Here is a 26,137-nt window from a genome sequence, read left to right as displayed (position 1 = left end):
GAATTCACACAACCCCCAAAAGGAAAGGGAAAGGGGAAAAAGGGAAAAAAAGGGACAAAAAGGGACACAGAACAGATATACTCAATCAAACCCAAGAACTAGCAAAATAACTAGCAAAACAAATCTCACCACGTCCCTCAGAAAAGCAAGATCATCAGACACGGCCAGCACTCTCCAATCTCCCACGTGGCAGACCAGCAGTCGCTGCAGGGCTCAGCCTCTAGATAAACGAGACCAATGCAAGGACCCACTGCCCTGAACCCTGCCAGAAAAGAAGAGAGAGAAGGCTTCTCCTCCCTTTTTATTTATACCCTGATTTAAGCAAAAATTGTATGGAATACTGGGAATATGGCCACTTCCTTGGTTACAAACTGGTCACCAAGGAAGGCCTAGATTAAAACTACCACAGTGAAGAAAGTAAAAAACAATGTTCCATTGTTCGGAAGGAACTCATAATAACAAGAGAAGCCATTAAGCACAAATTTTCTTACCAGAATAGATGTGGCTCAAACTAAAGGAATATGTTGCCTTGAATAAATTTTTCTTTTAAGGGAAGTAGCCTAAAATCTATGCAAGCCTAGAGAAAGAGAAAAAAACCCCACAACGGAATACCTAGCATGGAAAGTTTTTGTAATTATGTCCCTGACAGAGGTGTGAAAGGAAACAGTCATAAATGTAGCCAGACTGTTAACAATGGTGGAACATATCTTTGTGCTTACTGATAATAATATTTTTCTCATGTCCACTCATTTAGAGTCACAGTGACATATCCCTACTCAATATTAAATTGGCATTATTCTTAAAAGCAGTAGCATGGGAGTCAAGGAGCCATTTTTATCAGCTTGGTAGCAGGTTTTAATTTCTGAAGTCAAAAACATCGTGTGAACCTATAGTATTAGAGGGATAATTCATTCACCAGCTTGACATATTCCAAAGACAGAATTTGGATAAGTTCCTCACCTGGCAGAGGTACAATGGAACACATGAAGTTTTGTGGGTTCACAACAAAGGAGAGTTTGATCCAGAGAGTTAAATGACTTGCCTACAGAAATAAAAACTCAGTCATCACTGGAGATGATGCAGATTTCATAACTCCCTGGCTCAGCTCACTTTGTCCACAGTGAGGTTTTTTGAGATGGTGGCAGAGGTCTGGGTTCAGCAGAGACACATTTTTTTCCCCTGTGTAGCCACCATTACATTCCTCACTGTCCCAGCTGAGACATGGCTGTGCAGCCCTAAATGGTATAACTTCATATCTCCGTTTGCAAAGTTGCTTTCACCTTTAGTCAAAAGTGTCCATGTTTGCCACTGTTCAAGAGTAGCAAATAGGTGAAATGCTAAAAGCCAGAGTCTAGAGCTTGATACAATCCAGAAGAATAATATGCAGGACAAAATAGAAGGGATTGAGCTGGCTACACTCTCGCTGTGGTGTCACATGTCCCTGCTCTGTTCACAGTGACAGTTCACCAAGAGATATGTTTATCACCAAGGCAGGATTTCACAGTAAACAGAGACTGCTGTTTAACAGGCTAGGCTCTGGGATTTGCGTCTCACAGGCAGCGTGAAAAACACTCTGAGAATCAAACAAAACGTTTTCCAAAATGCCCCATTAAAAGAGGAATTGGAGGAGTTCATGGATACTTTTCAAATATTAAGAGCTAGAAAAGAGATTGAAATTTCATTATTAGATGAAACTTTTGTTGTAGATTTGTACTTTGTGTTGTTCCTGATGTATAACCTAATAACACTTCTAATTTTATTGTTATTATCTTTTTATTTTTACTCTAAAACACAGAAAAATATTCAGATTTGATATTCTATTTTTAAAAAATCAATAATGACAGCTGCTACAATACCTCCTGTTGTAATAAAGCAGCCTGGAATTTCAAACAAGTAAGGATGATAAAGACCTAGTATGCTAATTAGAGGAGCAGATGTTTTCAATGAATTTGTGTTAGCCTGAAATTATTTTCTGACAGTTTTGAGTGTGCAATTTGCTGTTTGGCCAATCAATAAGAGCTTGATTTCAGCAGGATTTTTTACCCCTTCGGATTCAATTTGTGATATTCCTTTCTTTCTTTTAAAAGAATAAAGTCAGGCTGTTTTACTGCTTCCTGTTATAAGCTTTCCACCTAGCAATTTAGTATCACACTTGCATCCCTCACCTGAATTATGGGAAGATTTTAAAAAAAAGTTGTAATAATTTTCAAGTATAAAATAAAGACTAAATATTTTTTTCTAGTTGAAAATAACCCAATTGCTGTAATTATGTGACACTCAAATATCACTGTCATCTAGGAAAAAAGCTTGGAAAACAGAAGGCCAATACTTGGGTTACTAAAATCTGAGATGCTTTTAACTAATCTCCAAGCTTTTATTATTATCATTTTTGTTTGTTCCTTTGGTAGAAATTTGCCTGGATGAAAAGAGGGAGAACCTCTCTCTTGATGAAGAGAGAGGACGCTTCCTGCTGGTGCAGAGAAAACCAGGCTCTGCTGCTCAGGAGATAAAAGGCAAATCAGGGCCACAGAGAAAGGTAGAAGGAACAGAAGAGGAACTTGTTCCTGGAAAAGATCCTGCTCCTGGTGATTGGATGGGATGAGTGAAGCACTGACTCCTCCAGTCCTTATTGCCCCATGACTTCAAAACTTGTCACTGTGGTTTAAAAGATTTTCACAATGTATTCACAATGATGGCAAAGCATCACCAGGAGGATTCCTTAATTGCTGCTCTGAGGACTGCTGCCAGAGGGAGCTTGGTGGTTTGCAGCTCCAGGCAGTCGTCAGAGGCAGCGTGGCTCCAGCCTTGTGTAGGCAAAACTGGGGATCAGTTATTGTTCACAACATACCATAATGATCCAACAAAACACTTTGAGGGGTTTGGTCCTTTCCTTCCATATCTAGCCATTTAAACCAGGGGCCTAATTTTCAGAACCAATTGATATTGTATTTCCATGGAAGTCATTAGGAACGCTCTGCACTTCCAAACATCAGATACCCCTCAGCATTCCAAGAAAGCTTTTCTTAATCCAAAACCATGGAAACCTGCTGCAGCTGCTGCTCAATGCTGAAGGAGTCTAAAGTCATGAGGGGCTTTCTAACTCTGGAATGTTTGCAGGGCTCCTTCAGCTCTGCCCCTGGGCAGTGAATGGGAGCTCGGTTCACTGCACCCCTCACCATCCCATAATGTTAGAGAATCAAACATCCCCTATCCAAGGAGATTTTCTTACCTGGCCTGTGCTGGGTTACTCTGGAGATGAGAATGAAATAGCTGTACCAACTTCTCTTGCTAAACCTGGGTCACTGAGAACTGAAGACAAGAGGTGAGGACCACTGGTATTTCATTTAAGAGCCTTCCGCTCTGTAGCCTTTGCCTTCTCAGTCTTGTGTAGCTGTCAAGCTGCTGCAAGGCAAGATCTTGCATATAAATCAATGCTGCAGGGTGATTTTCCCAGAATAATTATGGCTTGTATCCAAATCCCATTTACCTCCTCCCCAAAGAGACCAGAACAAAAGACGGTATTTGGATAGAGGAAGGGAAATAAAGATAGTAATTTCGTGATTTTAATAAATAAAGATATGCTGATAAGAGGATTTGCAGAGTAAATTAACCTGCACGCAACCTCCTCCCCACCAGAACTGCTCTGCTACCAGTCCCTGATAACACCCCCGCCAGGGGAATTCCCTGGTAATGGAGTCACTGTTGTTTGCTTCAGGTAAGGCTTCACAGAGTCAAAATTTGCCAGTTGCTCTGAGCAACTGGGTGTAATGAGATCACTTCTCTGTCCTAATTTGATGATGTGAATTTCTTAAAGAGGAAAATTAGTTTTTACATTTTGTTGTTATTTTTACTGCCAATTTTCCTAATGAATTACAAAGATGAAGAATTATGCTTAAAGCCAACTCTCACAGAGTATGAAAAAAAACCCAACCAAACAGCTCAGTAAAATCTCATTTTCCTCATCATTGGCTCTTTCATATCCCAATAATCCATTTTTTTGGGACAGATTCTAATCTCAGGAACAGCGTGGGCATCCCGGCATACCTAGGAAAAATCTGTTCCTGTGCATCATGCATGATATTGGAATCCGGCCCTTCCACTAGAGATGGAACATTTGCATAAAGTTCTTATCACTTTTTATAATAGCCATATTTTCTAATATTTGCCACTCTGCACATTTTAGCCTGGATTGCCTTTCATTCCGCAGATGGCACTTATGAAAAGCCCTCACATTTGGCAACTACAAATATAAATTTGTCTGTGGCTGCAAATGTACAAATTCGCCACAGAGCCCTCTGAACATAGTCCCTTTTCTGGCAACTTGGGTCTTGCCTTCGTCCATGTTCCTGTAGTGAAGGCAGCTGGCAATGTCAGAAAGCAAGTCAAATCTAAGAGCTGCCAATTACTGTGCTTTTACCTAGATTTATTTCTCAAGTTTAAGAGTGAATTAACTTTCTGACTGTATTAAGGAAACCCTCAGGGCATACAATGAACTTGATATACAGAATTAGCCCCAGGGAGATCAGCCACATCTCTAATTACTTGGATAGATCATCACCATTTTGTTCAGATTTTTTCCCCCCACAATCAAGTCTGCATATAAGTACATGAGCCATAATACAGTGCAGGCAGCGGACATTTTGACTCCTGGCTTCCAGCTTCTGTTCCACAGATGCTGATGAAGAAGGCCAGTTTTGCCTGTCCCTGCTTGCCTTGTGCCCCCCACAACAGGGCACAGGGGGGCCCTGGTAGGAGGGGGCTGGTGGGCAAACACACACTGAGTATCTCAGGATGATGGGCGCATTTCACCAGGGTATTCCTTAAATATCTTTAAAAAAATTTTTAGTAGCATAGTTAATTTTTAATTCAGAAAGACATATTCTGTTGTTTACCAATATATTCTCTTAAAACATTCCACTTAACTCCATTTCAGTCTCAAATACCAATTATTTTGTTTTCCAAGGGCTCAATCTAACTCCTAGTATTTTATTTTTTATTAAATCCAGAGAGAAAGCACTCATTCCCTCTTACTTTTTAAAAATATCCATAATCCCTTACTCACAGTGTTTCTCTAATGCAGCCCTCCAGTCTAACATCAGCTTGTTCATAGATGCAGAGACTAGAAATATAGTATGGCCTTTCTTCCTTTCCATGCATCCAAGATCAATGCAACTTTCTGCATTATTTTATGGCCATACAACTTAGAAATGTTAAGTGCTAGATAAATGTATGTTATTATTTTGCCTCACTGTGAAGTTCACAGCATTTTCATTTTGATTTTTCACCTGCTATTGACTAAGCTGTCATCCTACACTGGCCTTAAGATTTACACTTCTCCATTTTACAGTTCTGTGATGCCCTTTGCATAATAGTTTTTAGAGCTTCACATCCAACTCCAAAACATCTTTGATTTTTAATAGGAATCCAGCTGCTGGTTTTAGGGTGCTTGCTGTTTTTTTTAATAATACAGTAATTACTTTACTTTTTTCATTTGCTACATTTTCCTCCCAAATTTCCCTGAGAGGCAAAATACAAATCATTCTAACAAGGGCAGTAATATTCTGGTGTGTTTTCCTGACTTATCTTTCAAGTCTGTTGTCTAATTATAGAGTACTTATTTGAGAAAAAAATAGAGAGGTAAGACTAAGGCCCAAACCCACGCTGGTGTAAATCTGCACAACTCACTTGGAATGGTTAAATCAGTAAAATCTGCAACAGGGGATGATTTGGCCTAAACAAGTTAATCTTTCTGCTTGTCTTCAGCATACACCTGTATAAAGACAAAAGAAGATAACGTCTTCTCTAGTTCTTCAGTAGATACCTCTGAAAATACAGCTTTCTGTTCTTAAGAATGACACTACAATTCACTGTTTCCCAACACCCTTCTCAATGTCTTGCCCCTTATCTCTACAATAATTTTCATGCTGTTGAAAGCAAACAGCTTTATTTGCCATCCTGCCTTCTTGTGCTATTACAAATCAGAGCCTTCTCAACAGCAGCTTTGATACACTGTACCTCTAAACCACTTTGTTTGTTAAGGAAACAATAATTAAGGGCAGTTTGTTTGTTTTCAAGTACACAAAAAATCCAACATTATAAAAATTCAACTGAGGGATTAATCTGCTATATCCATCCATCTCACCCTAGCTTCCTTGAAACAAAACTGTCCATATACAGTGGATGTTCCAAAAAAATAGGCCTAGCCTATAAATCAGACTCAAAATATAACCTTGTGATGGCTGTAATTTAAGTACTGCACGAGTTGACCATAAGAGAGTACTCAGTCAGGATGGCATTCCCTGTATCCATGAGGTTTTCCAGGCATCCAGGCAGCAGTTCTCGGCTCATATACAGTGGAGAGAATTTAAATCAGAAGCCTTTGCAGCCATGTCTGTGCATGGTGGCAGCAGTCTAAAGTTGTACAGAGGAAGATGCATTTTACAGCATTACTGTAATCAGTGTTTTATATCAGGCTGTAAACACTCACTGAGAAAGACCATATTTTACTCTAGTCGTAAGTGACAGGTAAGGAACAAGAGAGTTTTGACTGTATGTAAACAAGGTGAGTACTGCACATAACACTGATAAATGTTGTCCCAAGGTTCTGCTTTAAATAACTGTCTTCTGAAAGAGTAAAGATCTTCTGTCTAGATGAAAACTCTAATTTTTCTGTCTGGGAAGAAAAACAAATCAAACAGCATTGAAGATTACAAAATACGTTAGATGTTAGGAAGAAATTCTTTACAGAGAGGGTAATCAGGTATTGGAACGGCCTACCCAGAGAGGTGGTGGATTCACCATCCCTGGAGGTTTTTAAAAAGAGATTGGATGTGACCTATAGTGCCATGCTATAGAAATTGGAGTTGGATCAGGGGTTGGACTTGATGATCTTAGAGGTCTTTTCCAACCCAATCTACTCTATGATTCTATGATTACAAAATAGAAAAGAGAAGGAAAGGGGAAAAAAAGCAAAGAGGGGTAGTAAATTTACTTTTTCTCAAGTCTGGGAAAAAATTAAAAAATAAAAATCTTTCTAGACACATAAAGAGCATTGGAAGCACAGACAAATCAGATCCTGTTATAACCACAAGCTAACATTCATGTTTGTGTTCATCACTACCTGTATATTCAAACAAAAATCAGACTGTGCTCTGGAGTATCCAGCTGTCCTCCCATGATCCCTCCCCAAAAAACAAACAAACAAACGCTTTCTGGACAAGTTCATTGTATTCCTGAAAACTACAAGTCCATTAGCCCATTTCTCTGAGAGAAACATTTTCTTCAATATTTCATTTATCTATTTGTAATCAGCAGTGAGCTCACATTTATATTAGAAGAATTCAATGACTGATGAACAGCAAAAATGCATTTCTTATCAAGTGACCTGTTGCAATTGCGCCAGCAGTGCTGGTAGTGGTGTGTTTGCACAACCTCCTCTGCTCTGACACGAGATAAAATGCTGTCTGAAGTCATTCACGTCACAGGCTGTTCTCTTAGGACTCCTCTGCAGATTCTTATGGCTGCCATATCTTGTGGGAACATATAAAATAAAGGTTCCTAAAATGATCCTGTCATTGCACATTTATGGGCTGAAGTTGCCAGGACTATGCAGGGAAATAGTACAATCCTAAATCTTCCATAAGGATGCGGGCTGTGTGTGCAGCTTGCTGCCCATTTCATATACCAGCGAAATGAGTAGAGTGTTGCTGAAGAGCACAGTTTAAATAAGATCAGGAGGTCAGCTTTCTCCTGGATGTTGTAGTGAAATAGATGCTGTAGTGAAATGGACTGTAAAAGACTCCTGCTGTGTGTGAGAGCAAGAAGAAAGGATATGATAATAGCCACACTCAAGGTAGAACCAGAATTTTAAACACAGGCTGATGATTTGATTTCTCCATTGGAATTCAGTATAACTGCAACTTAACACGTGTAGCAGAAGAATTGCTAGAGCTTTTTTTCCTGTATTGTAAAGAGTAAACAGGTTCTTGAAAATTCTTCTACCAGAAGTCAAGAAGATGAAAGTGTTTGTATAAACAAAGCACTCTCAGAACTGTGAACAGCTGAGTTCACATGGTGAGGGTGGCACCAACTAGAGTCTCAGCACCTCCACTTCTCCATTTGACAGTTCTGTGATGCCCTGTTTGTGACATTTTATCCCTGAGTAGGTATCAGACACCTTCTGCTTGTGCAGTCCCACATTGTATTAGTAGTATGTGTAACAGGGGACTTGCCCTCTCTCCTATGTCTTCATCAGCACACAACTGTGTAATTTTCTTCTTCCATGAAGATTTCAGTGTCTGTGCAAAAGCCACAACAGCAAAGAATAAATATACCATACCCAGAGCAGCTGGGATGTGGGAGACAAGGACTAAGGACATTTTTCTGACTAATTCAGATGGTAGATTTCAGTCCTCTGCTTTTTTGGAGGATGCTCTCATGCCAGCTTCTTCTTCTATTCTTAAGGAGCACAGGAAAAGGTCATCTACATCCAACTCTGGTATCACCCTAAATTCCATCTCAGAAGTTTTGTCTCCTGCACATTCCTGTAGAAAAAACACTTGATCCTAAACAAATAATTCCAACAGGTTGGATAATATTTTTTATGATAAAAAAAGATTTGGAAAAAATCCCAAACTACTTGCGATAATTTCTAAGTTTAATAGACTGATGGCATGGAAAAAAAATATCACTAAATTACATGCAGAAGGCATTACAAAGTGTTTTAAAGCAGAGGTAGAAGGGCAGCCCCTTGTCTGTCAATTAAGCTCTTATTTTTATTAGAGTCAAGATATTTTTGTATGCACTGTAACAATTCTTCACAATCCTTTCAAGAGAGATCAGTGTCTAATAATTATAGTTTCATTAGCAGAAGTATGTGGCTGATAGCTGAATCATTTGTCCTTTGGAAAATTTAGACACTGAAGTGTTTTTTTCTCATTGGGTGGGAGGGGCTCGATAACAGACTTCCAGAAAACATTTGCTCAAAACTTTGGTCTTTGTTCTCTCCTCCTTACAGAGAATGCTCTCTCCTGGCTTTCCCAAGATTTCTCTGGCTAGCTGTGCTGGCAGGAGCCCAGCTACTGTATCAGAACACTGAGAAGATAGAAATGACGGCAGTTAGGGAGGGGTGCTTCAAAAGCACTTCCATGACATCTCCATCTGTGTAGGACACCTGCAAGATGATTAGGATGAGTTGGACTCCAGCTGGACTCTTTGAGGCTACGGGATGTCCAAACAGGAAGATCTGTACAAACAACAACAAAAAAATCCACTCAACACCTCAATAGCTGCATTTGCCTAGACCACCTGGTCGTGGTAAACCATCTCTTTGTGAGCTCCAGCCTCAAAGTCAACTTGGGAATGAAGCCACAGTAGACTGAAGTAGTCCAATTATTATGAGAAGCAGCAGCCCATCTGCTCACTAACAGGGGCCATGGAAACACAGCACTTTGCATACCTCACTGCCTTCCAGGGAAATCAATATCTCTGTCCTGATAATCAGAGCCTTGCAATCTGCTGGAGTGTTTGTGAAAGAAAAAAGCACAAGCAATGGCAGCAAGCTCATTGCAGTATTTCCACAAAACTGAAACGGTTCCATGGAGAAGGACAATCTTTCCATTTCCAATATAGACAGATGTATCTCTGCCAGAACAGCACAGCTCCTAGCAGCGGCAGAGGAGCCTGGGTGAGGGCATCAGCTCTTTAGCCATACTGTGCAGGCTGCCAAGTATGGGTCATCTAGCTTTCCAGAGTTCACTACATGCAAGACAGAAAGCAGTATAGTTGCTCTATACACAAGGCCTTCTAAATCCAGGTCCTGAGGGGAATCTGAACAATTTTGTTCAACCCTCAGCTGTAATCAGGTTCACAGGCCACTGGTCTTCAGATAAAGAGAATGCAAGAATTTCACACCTCAAAATAAAAAAGAGAAATATGGCCATAAAACAGTCAGGGCAGTTCAGTTCCAGGAATGTAAATGGCTAAAGCACACATACAATTCTGATTTTAGCCTGTATACAGTGGTAGAGTTTGTTTTTTTTTTTCCAGCCACTGCTGTATTAATGTTTTACTGATGACATGGCTCTGCAGTCTTGGTCAGACCAAAGGTCCACGGAACACAGTACACAATCTCTGACAATGGTTTAGGGGAAGAATATAAAACCATTGCAAGCTTATTTCATCTTCCTTCTAGCAAACTCTTCAAACTACCTGAGCCAGACATGGTATCTTTGTATTTTACAGCCTCTTACAGCATTTTCTTCCATGAACCTGCCTCTGCAATACTCAATTTAATCCACCTATATTTTTGGTATCCAAAACATTTTTGAGCAGCAAGTCAACTTCATTATGGGTCTGGGGGAAAAAAAAAAGACCATTTCTTTTTTTGGTTTTGAAATCCACTTCCAAATATTATCCCCACTGGGAGAAACATTTACTAATCCTTCCCTACTCACCATCTATTTTCTACTTATTATTTTAAAGGCTCACTATTTCATACCACTTCAGTTATCTCTCCTCCAAGATGAAGAATTCTTGTCTATTTCGTCATTCCTTGTATGGAACAGCTCCAAAAATGTGATAACCTTGTGTGGTTCCTCATCTATCTTTCTGAGAGGGGAGAGGTGGCAGAACTGTATCTGACAGTCAAGATGAAGACACAGAGCACTAGACTGATATAGTCACAGAATTATCCGAAATAGCTCAGAATAACCACTAGTTCAAGTGCTCTTTTTGTTACATGTACAGACTAGGACTGATTTCTCCAATGTTCACTAATCTGCATTATCAACACTGGGTTTCATTTATCATTGGACCCCTAAATCACTCATTATTTTGAGATCCCAGTGCACCTTTTCCAAGCCACTTCAATTTTTACTACCACAAATAATGTCATATATTCAGTGAATGCTTCCTCTATCCTATTACACTTTCCTGAGACTATTTAAGAATAGGTGATGAGATTTCCCAGGGAAATGCTAGTGGCCTCCCTCCACAGTGAAAATTAACTATTTGTTCCATTTCTTGTTTTATATCTTTTATCAACCTACAAGTCACGTCTTCTTTTTATCCTTTGACTTTTGTTTTTCTAAAAGGTCTCAGTGAAAGACCTCATTTGAACTTTTTGGAAATTCAAACACAATTCTATATCTTAAGACATTTGTCAATTTAGCCACCAGGTTTTCTCTTACATAACTGCACATTAGACTTCTGTATAAGCTGCAAGTTGAAAACACTGACTGTGGACATATTTTATATATCTAATTTTCATCACTGACAGCAGTTATTTTTATTGAAAAATAATCTGCATTTGTAGCCTAATAATATCAGGAGTTTCAAACTTCTTTTCAAGGAGGAGCATGATTAGGCTTCCTGTCATAGTCCTGATTTTTAGCAAGAATTTTGTCTTTCCTTTCCCCTTCCCCCTCCTGCGTGTATGTCTTAATGAGCCATCAGATAACAAAGAAGTTGGCCTGAGACCTAAATGGCTAGACATTTATCTCCTGGCAACGAAGGGGGAGGGATTGGAAAGAAGGCCAGGGTGTGTGTATGAAAAGAGGTGGGGTTTTCTGGGGGGTGGGAGCTCAGCTCTGGAGCGGGAGGGGAGGCGGCAGCAGAGAGGAGAGACTGCCTGGTTTCTTCTTTGTCTTTTCCTGTGGGAGAGAAGTTTTTTTTGCTGCTGTCTCTCTGCACAGTTGTCTGCTGATTGGAGGTTTGGTTTTTCACCGCGGGATTTCACCAACTGAGTCTTGAGTTTTTTTTCTTCCATTAGGAGAACTTTCTGTTTCCCTTCCCCTCTTCCCCCCCCCCCCTCCTCCCTCACCACCCGGCGGCGACCAGGGATCCCACAGCGCCGCCCGGTGACGAGCGCTGGACATTGCAAGCTCCACTCCTCTAGTGATCCAACAGCGCCACCCGGTGACTACTATAGAACATTACAAGTTCTGCACTTTTGATAACTCAACAGCGCCACCTGGTGAACGGTATAAGACATTACAAGTTTTTTTGCATCTCCAGTGACCCGACGGCGCCCCCTGCTGACTGTGGCTGGAACTGCACCAAAGAGTGCTAAAAATTGAACTATTTGATTTTCTTTTTTTGCCGGTTTTATCGGTTTTGTTCTTGAAGGGGATTATTGGTGGGTATAGGGGTATTGCTTGGTTGTTTTACTTGGTTTTTTTTTTTTCTTTTCGTGTTACGTTAATACACACATACCTTTTAATAAAGGGCTGTTATTTTTCTTTTTCCCTTTTCCATAATTTGTTTTCCTTCAATCGGAGCCTCTTAATTTCGGATCTATAATTGCTAGAAAAGAAGGTTTGGGTCTTTTTCTCCTAATCCATCCTCAGCAAAAGACCCTTGTCTCAATTAAACTGAGACACTTCCTTAGCATGACATACATTTACCTACAATGTCAATTAAGACCTGATGGGATACTGGAAAAGAGAATAATTTATTTTCTTGAACTCTTACAGAGAAACCCTTCCCCAATTAAGATCAGTTTTCCTTCATTCTTTTTCCTCCCTCACAACAAATACCCTTTAAACCTTCCCACAACAGGAAAGACAATACAGAAATTAAATAGCAGACACAGCTTCTTTCACAAGGGAAAGAAAATTAAACAATAATACAGGGAAATGTGAGACAAAAAATATCCTCAGACTTTCTGGAATATCAAAGTATTTTCCACTTAAAAAGCAAGGAAGACAAACAGTGCAGAGCCTTGAGAGAAAGCAAAAAAACTACAAGAGTAAAGTATATAAGATATGGCAGTCTGCCAAGGAATCAAGACTGGACAGCAACACAAGATGGAAATATTATCTAAAACACTCCCATGGCCAGTATGAACTGGTTTCTAGACACAGATAAGAGAGCTGGAGTATTAACTCTGACAACACTTCCTTGCTTTGTCATGCCAACAGTATAATGGAAAATGAAACACTGATTGATGGAACTGCACATGACTTGCCATGAGATATGAATTGTATTACTTACAGAATCTTGAATGGATTCTCAGCAGCTCTGCTTTGCAACTAGCTAGTGTTTCATTTTTAACCACTTCAGAACTGTAGTGTGCAGATGGAAGTGGCTCTTACAGCCCTGCTTTGCTGCATTTTGTGCTTCAGACACTGCTGTGCCATGGCACAACATGTACCTAGGGCACTGCAAACAAACTTGCAAAATTCCCATGCAATAAAGCCTACCTTCAGCTTTAATTGCGTGAATGCTGAAAAGCACTAAATACACGTCCCACCCTCCACAGCGATCCTACAAGGGTAGGCAGATCTTCCTGAGCTGGGCTGTAAGTGGGTCCACAGCTAGGGCCCAGTAAAATGTTGCAGACCCTCATTCTGCTATTGTGACTGGTGTCCTCCAGTGTTCCTTGGAGTTACAGGACAGCATTTTCTCTAAACGAAAACTGCAGTTGCTCTGACACTTGCTGCCAAGATTGTGAAAGGCAGTGAGTAATTGCTGCTAAAATGTACAGACCCCAAGAAGTGTGCTGAGTAACTGTGCTGCTTAAAGCCATTGATTATGTACAGCTTCCCTGGTATTATCCAAGACTACCAAGTGAGTTGGTAGATCCCAACACAGTTTTGAAATTAAAATGATAGGAAATTACTTAAATATCAATGCTTTCATTATGGAAAACATCTTTCTGGCATTTGCTTCCAATTAATGCTTATGCTTTAGCACAATCAGTTTTCCTCATTATATTCAAACATTATGGCTGTGTGAACAGCCAAACACGATTCTGGAAATGTTGGCTTCCATTCCCTGAAATGGGTATCTGTAAGGAGGCTGTCAATTGGAAGGATTTGGAAACCTATCAGGAGTTCAAATACACTTTAAAAGGACATCTGTGTACAAGAGGCAATCAAAGTGAGTGGTGTTATGGAGCAGGCAGGCTGGGTAAGGCAGCAGAGGTGTAGTTGGGGAGCACTGTGCTGCACTAACGGATCTGCTTCAGCTGTGCAGTGCCACTGCCAGCCTGGCTGGGACACTTGGGAAGGAAGGGACAGCAAGTGACAACTACAAGCTCAAAGCTAAACCATGAGGTTGCATCACAATCAGCTGGATATCAAGGCAGGAGTAGTTTGCTTCCAGAAGCCAAAGGGCTGAATGCAAGACCTGTTATTAAAGAATGTTTGCAGTACAAAACCAAAGGCTTTCCTGGCACAGACACAACCAAAAGCCCAGCTGTGTCTGTCATCCGAGTGGTTGACTTTAGAAATGTATTCCATAAATTTTCAAACTGCTGCACATGACTTAGCTTTGCAAATCTGTTAAGGTAAATAAAGCACTGCCTATCTGCTTATCTGGTTGGGCTTCATTTTTTTAAGCTGTCTGCTGGATTTATTTGTACTGTTGCATTTGACTTGTATTGTGAAGGAATTGTTCTCGTTAAAAGGATGGGTTACAAACATTTCCCTGTGAAAGGACAGAAGGCTTGCTTCAAGCTTTCTGACACATTTTAGCCAGTGTTCATCTGTGATGAGCAGCAGCATCCTTGAAACTGCAATCGCAGCTCATTTACACACGCTGAGCTGCCCGCTGGAACCAGAGTTTCCCTAGGAGGGTTCCCAGGGTGTGCCTGGAGCAGCTCTGCCACAATCCAATCTGTGAGGCAGAGCTACTGCCTTATTGCTCCTCAACATGGGAGATCTGGGCTCCTGCTGCAGCAACATGATCTTTTTCCCCAGTGTGCTGCTGCTGACCGTGGTGACAACTCCCTGCTACTTCAACCACAGTAAATTAATCTATTTAATTAAGTAGCACTAGATAAGTGCTTGAGACTTGAGCATTTAGGGTTTTTCTTATATGGCTTGTGTTGTGCTCAACCTGTGACAAGGCAGGGAATGTTGCCTGTAAGGTTGTTAACAACCACAACTAGAAAGAAACAGTGAGAAAACAAACCTATTTTAAGTTTCTTGTGCCTTTTTTTTTCTTTTTGATGAGTTTTAAAAAATTATTTGTCACTGTTAGTTTGCAAAAATAATACCTGAAATTTGACTCTAAAAGTTTGAAGATTTGTGACTATCTAGAAACAGACAATGAAATCCAACCACATAAATTTTAAAGCTATTTTTGCAATGTTGAAAAGTGGAACTATTTCTAACACCGATTTAAAACAGATGAAGCATTGCAATTTGAAAATGAGCAATTACTGCAGTGAAAACCAAAGCTAAAATCCAAGAAATACTCATAGGAGATGTTAAGGGGCCTCAGTGCAGCCATTTTTGTACACAATGGTTGATGTTTTTCATTACTTCTTGTAAGACAAAAATTTTACATTCACAATTTAGATTACAAATTATAATGTCTGTGAGAGCAGACATTATTCTGAAGTGCCTAAAGAAAGCATAAGTTAAATTCAAAAAACAGGAATAGGAAATCTAACCGATTTGTATATCCCACCCAAGTGTTCCCCTCAGACTTGAAATATCTGATGGGAAAGGGGGTACTACTTCCAGGCGTATCGAGTAGATATTATTTTAGAAACATTTATACAACTGCATATGCCCTGGCTCACTGCTCAATGTTTAACACACACACACACACACAAAAGCAAACACAAACCCCCAGTGTGGCCTTTGACAGATTGGTAGAAACAAACAAAAGATGATTATATAAACACAGAAGCTGTGTTTGCAAAAGCTCATTAATGCCAAATTAAAGTGAGAAACATGAGATGGTCCGTACTTGTTCCAGCCAGCAGCTAAAGTGAGGTTTTACCACCAAACGGTATTTTGCGCAAATCCAACTGGTTTCTTTCCACTCACAAACTCCTACTGAACCAACAACGAGGCTGTTCTCAGGATATTTTTGGTTGACTGGGTGTCAGATATGATTTTTTTAGTGGGACAGTGACAGATTACGAGAGGCAGGTGTTCAACCTTGAGTATTAAAATAGGTGTCCCTGTAAGCTGTTTGCTGACATATTTCTATGACCTACAATCCACTTAGGCAAGCAGAAGGCCACACAGGTGGCAAACCTCACCTATGATCCCAGATTGAACTGTATTTTAATGAATTATGTTCTGCATGATTTATCATTGCTCATCAAGACCAAAGTTATTAATTCCAAAAATAGGAAGTTGATGCTTTCTGTCTGATAGCTGCAAATCTCCTGTTTTGGACAATGACTTCAGGACTCTGGAATTAATCCCTCTTCCATGCTTGTCTTACTTTCAGGAGAGTGACCCTCAATACAAATATACTGAAATGCAAGCAGTAACCACCACTTAACAGACCCAAGTGCTGCTCTGCCCCATCAGGTTGTTGTATCCAGAATCAGATGGCTTATGCAATCAGAAGGGTTTCAGAAAGAAGCTGTTTAACACCACAACACACTTAAGAGTAAACACAGGAGAGCCACTTGCTCCTGATGTGCCCTTCTAGGTAAAAGGCAAATTACTGGAGACACAATGAATATCAAGAATATATTAAACACATCAGTGTCTGTGGAGAGGTCTGCCCAAGATCCTTCAGTCCCAATTCTGCCATAAGAATTAGCAATGCTTCCTGGAAAGTAAATTTAGCAGATATGTGTTTTTAGCCTGCAAAGCTACCGCTAGAAATAGTGGGAAGAAAGCTTGCTGTCGTGGTCCATCGGAGCTCCAACAAGCAAACAAGGGGCAGCCCATTAGCAAGCACTGACAGGATGGATTGAGAAAGGCAGCCCACCCAAGCAGGAAGCTAAAAAATCCAAAGAGGTGAAAAATGTGCTGCACTGCTCAACAGATGTAGCAACCAGCAGCTCCCTCAGGGGCTTGTGTGTGTCAGTACAATAAGGACCCTTTCCAGCAGCCATCACTTAAAGGCCAACAGCCCCTATTGGCTACAAGGGTCTTGAACCCCAGCTGGAAATGAGGTCCATAAGAAATCCTCCTCACAAGAGGTAAATACACCCTTGGGTCATGAACCTCAGTTACAAGTTGCAGGCTAGTGTAGGGTAATTCACCTCCCAGGAACACAGCCAAGGTTTATGTAAAGTTGTTGAAATGGGAAAGTGGAAGAATGCTGATGGGTGCAGAAAAGCTCACCGGGAAAGTTAAAATAATTTATATAAAGGATAGTATGGAAGCTTGAGATAATCAAATAGGAAACAGCCAAGAAAAGCAACAGTTCTACATAAAAGAAACAGTTCTACAGAGAAAAAAAAAATTAAAGCAACTTATCCATGTTTTCCTGCAGCCAACCAAACAATAAGGTAGGAACCTGACTGCCTGCCTGACTTGCTGGCCTGCATACTTTTAACTGAGAATATCAAATGTGGGCATAATAAGCACTATGCATCCTAGTGGAAAGAAAACAGTCAGAGCCCCTGGAACAAAAAAATCAAAGCATACATAAAAGAGGGGGTAAGCTGTACCAAACAGTAAATAGAATCATATGTTAAAAAGTAGTTTAACACTAACTGGCCAAGCCCTCTGGACAGTTTACTCAGATGTGATCCCACTGAATTGATATTCTGAGCAATGAAATGAAGAATTGAAATGAAATACTATCACCATTATATTTCAACTGTGCAACAACGTGGTGATGGGAAAACTTCACTTATGCTCAGTGGAGAGTATAAACACACTGGGATACATTAGCAGGAATCAGCATCTTGTGGGCAGCCAGGAAACTCAAGAGAGGAGGAAGCAACTCTTGGCTTTGTTGGAAGCACTGCACTGGGTCAGATTTTCATTTTTCTGTTTCTACAGTTTTGTTTCTATTGTTTTCTTGCACATATTTTTGGAGGAAACTGGAAAGATTCCTATTCTGGAATCTCTCTCCATGACAGAGCCTATCTCAAATAAAAATTAATGACGGAGATACCCAAAAGGTTTTCTAATGACCAAATGATCAGTAATAAACCACCAGAACCACATGAGAATTGCCTATAACACAAAGAAACTCAAGATTTAACTACTAATGCTGCTATTTAATTTCTGTCTTAAATTTGCTCCAAAGGCAGAATCTATATATATGAAAGGAGGCCTTTATCAAAGGTGTTTTTCTGACAAAAGGCAAAGATTTAAATACCTGATGGCTAGTGGTAAAACAAATTTTGGATATTGATTTTTTCACCATAATGACTTTTAGGTATTTTCTATTTTAAAGATTTCAGCTGAGGAATCTGAAATACTAAAGAAAAAGAGGGTTTATAATTCAGTTCAAAGGTGATCTCAGTTTTGTCATATGCACTTCTACTAAAGTCGAGAAGAGAGGCACTCCATTCAAAAAAGAGATGCTCTAAATTTAGGCCTGAATGACCTTTCACTTTTTGCACAGCTAATATTCACATTAGGGGAATTAAAGTGGGGAAAACTATCCCTTTTTGACTCTTCTTATTGACTCTGCAACTCCCTCTCCACCCCAGTCAGCTTTTCTGTCATTATCAAAACTGTGTTTTGTGTATCTCCAGATGTGAGCTGCCCTGAGAACTGCAGGACTAGACTTCCATTTCCTCAGAGCCTTGGCAGTGATCAGAGCGCTGAGCAGCAGCTGAGTTGGTGCAGGGGATGGCAGAGCATGGCGACCTTACCTGCTTCTGATGCCTTTGCTGCCCCTGTGCTACAACCAGGCTTGGCCAGATTGCAGAGGGATGCTTGGTGTCGTTCCCGGGATCTCCTCTGTTACAAAACTCAGATTTGTAGCTACAGCACTGGGAATACAGTTATATTCTCCCCCGCCCTTCCCAAACTGGCAAAATTGACTCTAACACCTTTTGCTGTAAAGCCTCAAGCTGCCCCTTCTGAAAAATGTTCCTGTTGATATCAGGTCAGATATCGGTGGGGCCCTAAAAAAAAAATAATGGTGCTTCCTAGTGCCACTGCTGTAAAATCGGGAACTGCTTCCAATTCCTCCTGCAGACCGGTGAGATCTGACCTCATGCAGGTGTTTAACTGCTCCTGCTCTGCACAGTGGCCACACTGAGGGAAAGCATGAAGAATTGCAGCAGAGGACTGTTATTTTCCATTGAAATGTCATGAGAATTTATCTGAAACAACAGGGTGGGTTCCTCACACGAAGTAACAGATTTTCTATTATGAAAATAACAGGACATAACTCCCCAAATCTCTATTGCATATAAAAATGATAGAAGAATTTCAATACAGAATATAGAACATATTGAAACTGAGTTCAGTTCTGTTTCAAAAAGAGTGGTCATCCTGCATAAAAAAAAGATATATATTCCCCTCTGACTTTTCCTTGAAACACTCTCTATATGTGAGAAAAAAATTTAAAAAAATATTTTCATACATTGGGGGAACCAGTACAGTGGGATCTCTCTACTGCTATTCGTAGAACTATCCTAGGTATTCAGATCATTTATTTTTATCATGTTCTTTGACCCTCAAAATGTTATTAAATTTTAAGAAAATATGCTTTCTGAGAATGAAAAGCAGAAGTGTGTCAGTCAATATTTCACATACCTTGTGGAATTTGCTTACCTGAGAATCTCTATTCGTGCAAGTCCATTGGTTGGTCCAACCCACTGGACAAACACAAAGCTGCAGAAAGACAAACAGAAGAGCTCATGGTGTGTTACCATGGAATTTGCTTTCTAAGACTACTCAGAAGATATCGATGAACAATATATAAAAATATATCCCTTCCAAAGAGACTTTCATGCAGTTCTCCCAGTGCAAAACTGTTCTATCTCTGTATGAAATAACATAATTTAAAAAAACCCACAAAACTTCTGTATTAGTATAAAGGAAATTGATAAGCAAGTACCCGGTCTGCAAAATAAGACAAGAAACTGGATTTACTGTATGCATTTTGTCCAGTTCAGGCCTATCAATATTTGTTTCACATTGGCAGATTAGATACAACACATTACCAGTTAAAATAGCATAAAACTTTGTGTCTGTTCCTTCTTGCTATTCATACCATCTATGTTTTTATTGAGGTACAATAAAAATCAAGTACATATTATTTTAATTTGGCACTGGGTGAGAAGATATTTACAGGTCATATCAACAAGACCAACAAAATAAAACAAAAAATCAGAAGTAATTTTAAGAAATATAAGATACACTCCTCAGATTAATAAAGCAGTATGTTCTATCTAATTTCTTTCTTCAAGTTTTAAACACAGTAAAGTTAATTATGAGAAGAATTGTAACAAAGTAATTGGATTATAATGTAATTGTATTTCAGGGAAATAAATCTTTATAAAAATCCTAGAGGCTACAGAAAGGCCCCAGGAGATGTGAGTGAAGCTGTTAGGAGGCCTTAACTATAATGTCAATTTATTTGCGTCCAGCTGTGCTTATTGAACAATGATTAAAAAGGAAAATTGCCTACAAGATATTTACCGGGTATGTAAATCAATACTCTTCACTCCCAGGCAGCCACAAGTCTGCTGGCCATAAACCAGCAGATTCAAGGCATCCTGAACACGGTGGGAAGAGGGAGTTTCTGTGTTTAACAAGCTACAGGAGCATTCCGAGCAGTGAACCTGTTACAACCACAGGAATTTTCCATGGGCAGAGGGGAGAGGAAGCACTTCAGTGTATGACTGCCAGGAAGAAACAAAGATTTCTCCAATTTTGGCTAAAAACAATGACAAAGTGTAAAGACAGCACACGCCACCCAGGAAAGGAGAGGAAGGAAAGGTCCTAATAGGATTTCACTATTTAACTGACTGTAGCAGCTGGTACCTGAAACAGAGGGGGACCTGATTGCAGCCCCAAGGAGCTGTGCTCACACCACTGCCTTGTTAAAAGCTTTAACTCAGTATCATTTGTAACCCAGTCTTCACTGATTTCAGTATGGGTCTAGTTTTCAAATAATCCTTCAAATAATTTCTGTGACATCCCACTTGGAAACTAGAGTTTGGAATGGGGTCTGCCCTGCTGTGGAATTTCTCCAGCCTGGTAAAAGTCTGCACAAATTGCAGCTGGACAGAGGTTGGTCCTAAATCATGGTCCATGGAACACCTGTAGATAGATTTGAATAATTTCATCTGAACCTTTCAGCTTAATACTGATTTAAGACTATAATGTTAGTGTTCCAGCATGTGGTATAAATCTTGCTGTTATCCAGCCTGTTAATTACATACATGCCTTGTACATCTTCACATCTGCCACTGCAGAGCTGTCCGAAAATACCAAGCTCAGATATGAAAGCTGAGGAGCATCCATAGTTCCTCCTGACTTCAGCTGGAACTAAAGGTACTCATGCTTTTGTAGACCACTGCAGGATGAGCAGTGTCATGCAAATCACCATTCTGTGGGTCACTGGGTGTCATCACTGTTTCACTGACAGAACTCCTCAATGCATTTTTCTCGATATACTCTTGTACCAGGTACCTGAAATAACACATCTCTAGTTGCATATTATGGGCTGTTCAGGAGCCTGGCTGCTGTAATTCCCACCAAGGCTGCTTTATCATGGGGAGAAGTCTTGCAATACACTATCCACAGGACTACTCACACCTTGCGTGGTGACAGAGTGGTAAAGACAATGGCTTCTCACTGAAATACTGTTTTGTTTGATTTAGAGCATCTTATATGACAATTAAGTCTCACTGGACAGGGTAATTAATTTAAGCTATTCATAATGTCACTTGAATCTGAGCTCTGAATGTAGGACTTGAAATCCCTCTCTTGAGTTTCTCCAAACCTGGAGCACCTGTTCAAGGCACTCTTGCTTTCAAAGAGTTTGGAGAAAAAAAACCTGATGTGGATGATTCAGTCAGTGACAGTGACAAAGCTCTTCCTGAGAGTTCTTCAGCATCAGGCTTTTTTTTTTTTTTAATTTTTCAAATTATTCTCTTATGAGAAAGAAGTGCCCTAGAGAAAAGGATTTGAAGATTATAATTGCTAGAGCCTTAGTAAAGCTTAATTCAATCCAATGCTGTTAACACTACTGGCATTAACAAAGAAAAATACGTGGCTGCAGCTAGATATGCCATTTGGGAACTGTCTGCTGTAAAAGAAGAGTTTCAGCCTAGTGAAATAAAAAGGCTGATCTCAGAGGCCCTAAAAGAGATAGAGACACGATCCAGAGGGAGTTATGAGTTAATGAAAGTTCTGACAGTTTTTATGAGACTGCCTGAAATACCAGAATTTTTGTCAAATATTTTGCTGTTGCCATCCATATTCTATTGGATGAATCACCAAAACTGAAGAAGTAGCAAGAAATAATGACAACTGGGATAACACTACAACCTGGGCTTTTCCAAATGAAAACACTGAATATAAACAAATACTTTTTGTCACATAAGCCTACAAAAACAGCAGAAAAACCAAATCCAGAGGTGTTTAAAAACTGGTAATAGATGATTGTGACAATATTCACTGAAGTAGAAAAAAAGTCACAATATTAATGGATCGACTCTTACAACACCTCAGACAAAAAGAGGGGTATGTGTAGAAAGTAAATGTGCTTTTATTTGAAGATTAAGGGTGAGAGTTTACATCTATGCAAATCAAGCTACAAGACAGAAGCAATACAATTTATGCATTCTGTACCAACTACAATAACAGCTGTATCAATGGTTGATTTTTAGTCACAGTGTCTGAACTACTTCTATCATTTTCAGTTAGGAAAATTCTGCCAGTCTTTGAACTACCTGACTATTACTCCTGCCTTCCTTGATGTGTGTACCACACCACAGATAATGTCACTGAGCAGAGCTTTTTCACCCCAAGTTCTTAACACTCCCCTGCAATTTCCATTCTATAGACAGGAGTAAGAGAGAAGTGATTTGTTTATGGAATCAACTACACTGAATTCAGCCTCCTAAAAGCCTCTGAGTACATGGCCTACCTGAGCAAAGAGTCAGGATGCAGCTTGGAATGTGCCATTTCCTGATAGCAGGGAGATGATGTGTCCACCTCTGCTGCCCTGGCAGGTTGTGTTTGGCAAATGAGCACACGTCCACATGCAGAACAGCAGAGAACCAGACATGCAGACACCACACTGCTGCACTGGACCTTCAGCAACCTTTCCAGTCTGCCTGCTTTCCCCAGAATTGTTCAGTCCTCTCCAAAGCAGGTCTTGCATGGTATACAACAAAGCACTACAAGGGGCAAAGGCCAGCACAGGGTGAAGCTTTGCAGAGCTAGTTTGTCTGAGAGAAGAAAGCAGCACAACAACCAACTTAACTAATTCCACTGTGCTTACCTTGTGAATACATCTGTTTGACAGGATTGCTTATGGATTAAGAAGAAATTACCCTAACTCTGCTATTTCTAATAATCATAATTCCATTGCTATTCTTATATAATCTATACAATCCCTAAAGTTTCTATAAACATGACAGCTTCTTACTGAATGTTTTGTATTCTGAGCCTGGTAAATTATCTCAATGACACTGAAGTTTGGACTTTATCTGTAACTGAGTTTCATTGCTCTCACTCTTGGGCATGCTCACACCATTTTATTTTCACTGGGTAACTGAATGATTAAGCTGTAAGACATACAGGATGCACCAGAGTCCCTACTGTGCTAGAGACACAGACAAGAACAATGTAGAACATGGATACAGGCTACTATTATAAAAGCAAATGTCATTTGTACACAGTGAATTAGGTTTAAAAAGATACATTAAGTTCTAGAGTAAGCAGATTTTGCAGTGTTCTTTGTACATTATTTTGATACCTCAAGAAGAGTGACTAATTCCAAGCAGTATATTTGGGAGTTCCCACATCTTGAGGTCATTATGGAATTTTTTTGGCATGACTAGATTATTTATTTGATGAAATTTCTAGAAGACAGTTTTTTCTCCAGAATTCATTATCATGTCACTCAGGAAAAAAAGGTGACATTAAGTGGTATTTAGATCATATTCAACAATTCATTGCTTCAGTGACAATCACATTCCTTGTAGAGACACAAAAACCAGAACAACAACAATCTTGTTGACTTCTCAACATGAACTGTCTGATGAATATTCTACATAGAGGAAAGCAAACTAAAGAAAACCCCAAGCAATTAGCAGATAAGCTCTAATTGTATAAACAAGGCTAATTTTAAAGACGGGAAATCTTTTCAGTTCAGAAAATCAGATGCTAAACTTTCCTCCCATTCACAGAAAAAGCCTTCCTACCATGCAAACAAGCAAGCAGACGAAAACCAGTGAGCTCATCATGCTAATTCTTCTGTAAAGAACATCCTTGCTCTGTAAAGGAAGAAAAAATGTTAGCTCAGTTTTTTCATCCTGGAGACATGGATGCCAATATAGCGAGAGCCTGTGCTTTGGGGGTGAAGGACGTGGAAGAGGAAGAAAATGGAGTAACTACAAATTGCTCTTGTACTCAGGATGTAGCAGCAGAGGCAGCAAAAGAAACCAGATGGCTGTTTCAGAGCTGTGCAGGCTGCATAGAACAGGGTATTTCAGGAAAACTGGGCAAGTAATTTTTGCTGAAGGCCCCAAAATCACAGAATCCTAGAATGGTTTGAGATGGAAGGGACCTTAAAGATCATCCAATTCCAACCCCTCTGCCATGGGCAGGGACAACTTCCGCCATCCCAGGTTGCTCCAAACCCCATCCAACCTGGCCCTGAAAACTTCCAGGGATGGGTCATCCACAGCTTCTCCCGGCAACCTGTGCCAGGGCCTCACCACCCTCACAGGGAAGAATTTATTCCTAATATCTAACGTAAACCTGCCCTCTATCAGTTTAAATTCATTGCCTCTTGTTCTATTACTACATGTCCTTGCAAAAAAATCTTGTAGGCCCCTTTAGGTACTGCAAGGCTGATAAAGTAAAAAGAAATGTGCAAGTTCCTTTTTAACACATGACTTGGGTTGCAGGAAAGGTTCAGCCCTGAGCTCTCTAGCAGCTGACTGCTCTCAAAAAGCGACTCCCCACAGCACGACACCACCACCAACAGCCAACCTGTACCTTGAGTACTACCATGTAACTCCATCATACAGCTGAGAGAAAATCTGGTGTCATCCAAGAACCACCTCCCTGCCCTACCTGCTGCATTCCCAGTAGCAGGCACTACACCAAGTTAGAACCCACAGCACAGACACAAACACACAGGATGCCAACTTTGGCCTAAGAGACCACAGGATTGAGGAAGTAACATTAAACAGTATTTACTGTGGCAGCATATCCAACATACATATGACCACTTAATTGCCAAAATGAAAATCAAATAATAAGATTTTTGAAGTGGTTTTTACACTTTTTTTATTTTCATTTGCCAACCTGAAGTGTATGTGTGTGTGTATATATTTCAACATGCACTTCATTTCATTAAATTATTTCTTTGGCTGTGACACCATAGCTGCATGAGAGCAGAGGAAAGACTGGGTAATTAGAGTTGAGTTGAGTGTTTAGAACATTATTCTAATAATTAAGTTCGATTTCTACAAATTCCACAAGAAAATATTTAATACTATTTAAAACCTCTTGCATGTGATACTTGCATTCCAAGTGGTAAGTGCACAGTATGGCCAGGATTTCTGTTCTGCTATATACAGTGTATATATATATATATATATATATATATATATGTATTCCCACTCCCACCAAGTTCCAAGGCCTGTTAGAGCTGGTACTTACTGACTTCGGCAAAAGTGCTGTAAAGCAGTAGAAATGACACTGGATTTCTAGACAGCACTGCCAGCTGCTGGAGTTACTGAGAGCTGTCACTGAGCTGTGACAAGCAGTGGCTGCCAAAGGCACTTTGGAAATGAGACCACCAAGCAGGGAAAACAGCAAGAGGTCCCATAAAATAGGGCGTATGCACTGGTAAAAAATTATTTTCAGATATCAGTCAAATGAACAGAGCACACTACCCAGATATTCTTACTTTTGGCAGCAGATTGTCCCTCTGTCCCTCATACTCTACCTGGACCAAGTGCTCCCACACACTTGATGCTTCACCAGATAGACTGAAACAGACAAGAACTGATATGCTTGTCTTCTGTAACACTATTCCTTGTCCACAGTCTGAGTGATGGGCTAGACAGATTCCACAGAATGTATCAAGCCTTGAAAATTGCTCCGAAAATGGACAGCTATTACTGGATGTTCCCTGTGTGACAACATAAATATGTATCTAGAATGGCACATTACTGGCTATCCAAATGTGTGAGCATGAATCTATGAAAACAGCAACAAGCTTTCTCTGACTGTCGGTGAGTGCTGCTGTTCTCAGTGTGTCCTCTTGCTGA

At 40.0% G+C, this 26,137-nt stretch overlaps 1 long non-coding RNA gene across 1 annotated transcript; it reads right to left on the bottom strand.

Annotated features, from left to right (window-relative positions):
- Positions 1 to 3,235: 3,235 nt before the first annotated feature.
- LOC114064242 lies at positions 3,236 to 25,996 on the bottom strand. Its single transcript, XR_003572716.1, has 4 exons — positions 25,813 to 25,996; positions 24,056 to 24,127; positions 19,428 to 19,505; positions 3,236 to 3,402 (listed from the first exon to the last, which is right to left on the bottom strand). It is a non-coding gene; the product is annotated as an uncharacterized LOC114064242 (long non-coding RNA).
- Between the last annotated feature and the right edge of the window lie 141 nt (positions 25,997 to 26,137).

Source organism: Empidonax traillii, unplaced genomic scaffold, assembly GCF_003031625.1.
Source record: "Empidonax traillii isolate 1590-97213 ecotype Southwest subspecies unplaced genomic scaffold, ASM303162v1 scaffold529:size437047, whole genome shotgun sequence".
In the NCBI taxonomy this organism is placed as follows: domain Eukaryota; kingdom Metazoa; phylum Chordata; class Aves; order Passeriformes; family Tyrannidae; genus Empidonax; species Empidonax traillii.
This window is presented reverse-complemented; position numbering and strand designations above follow the sequence as displayed.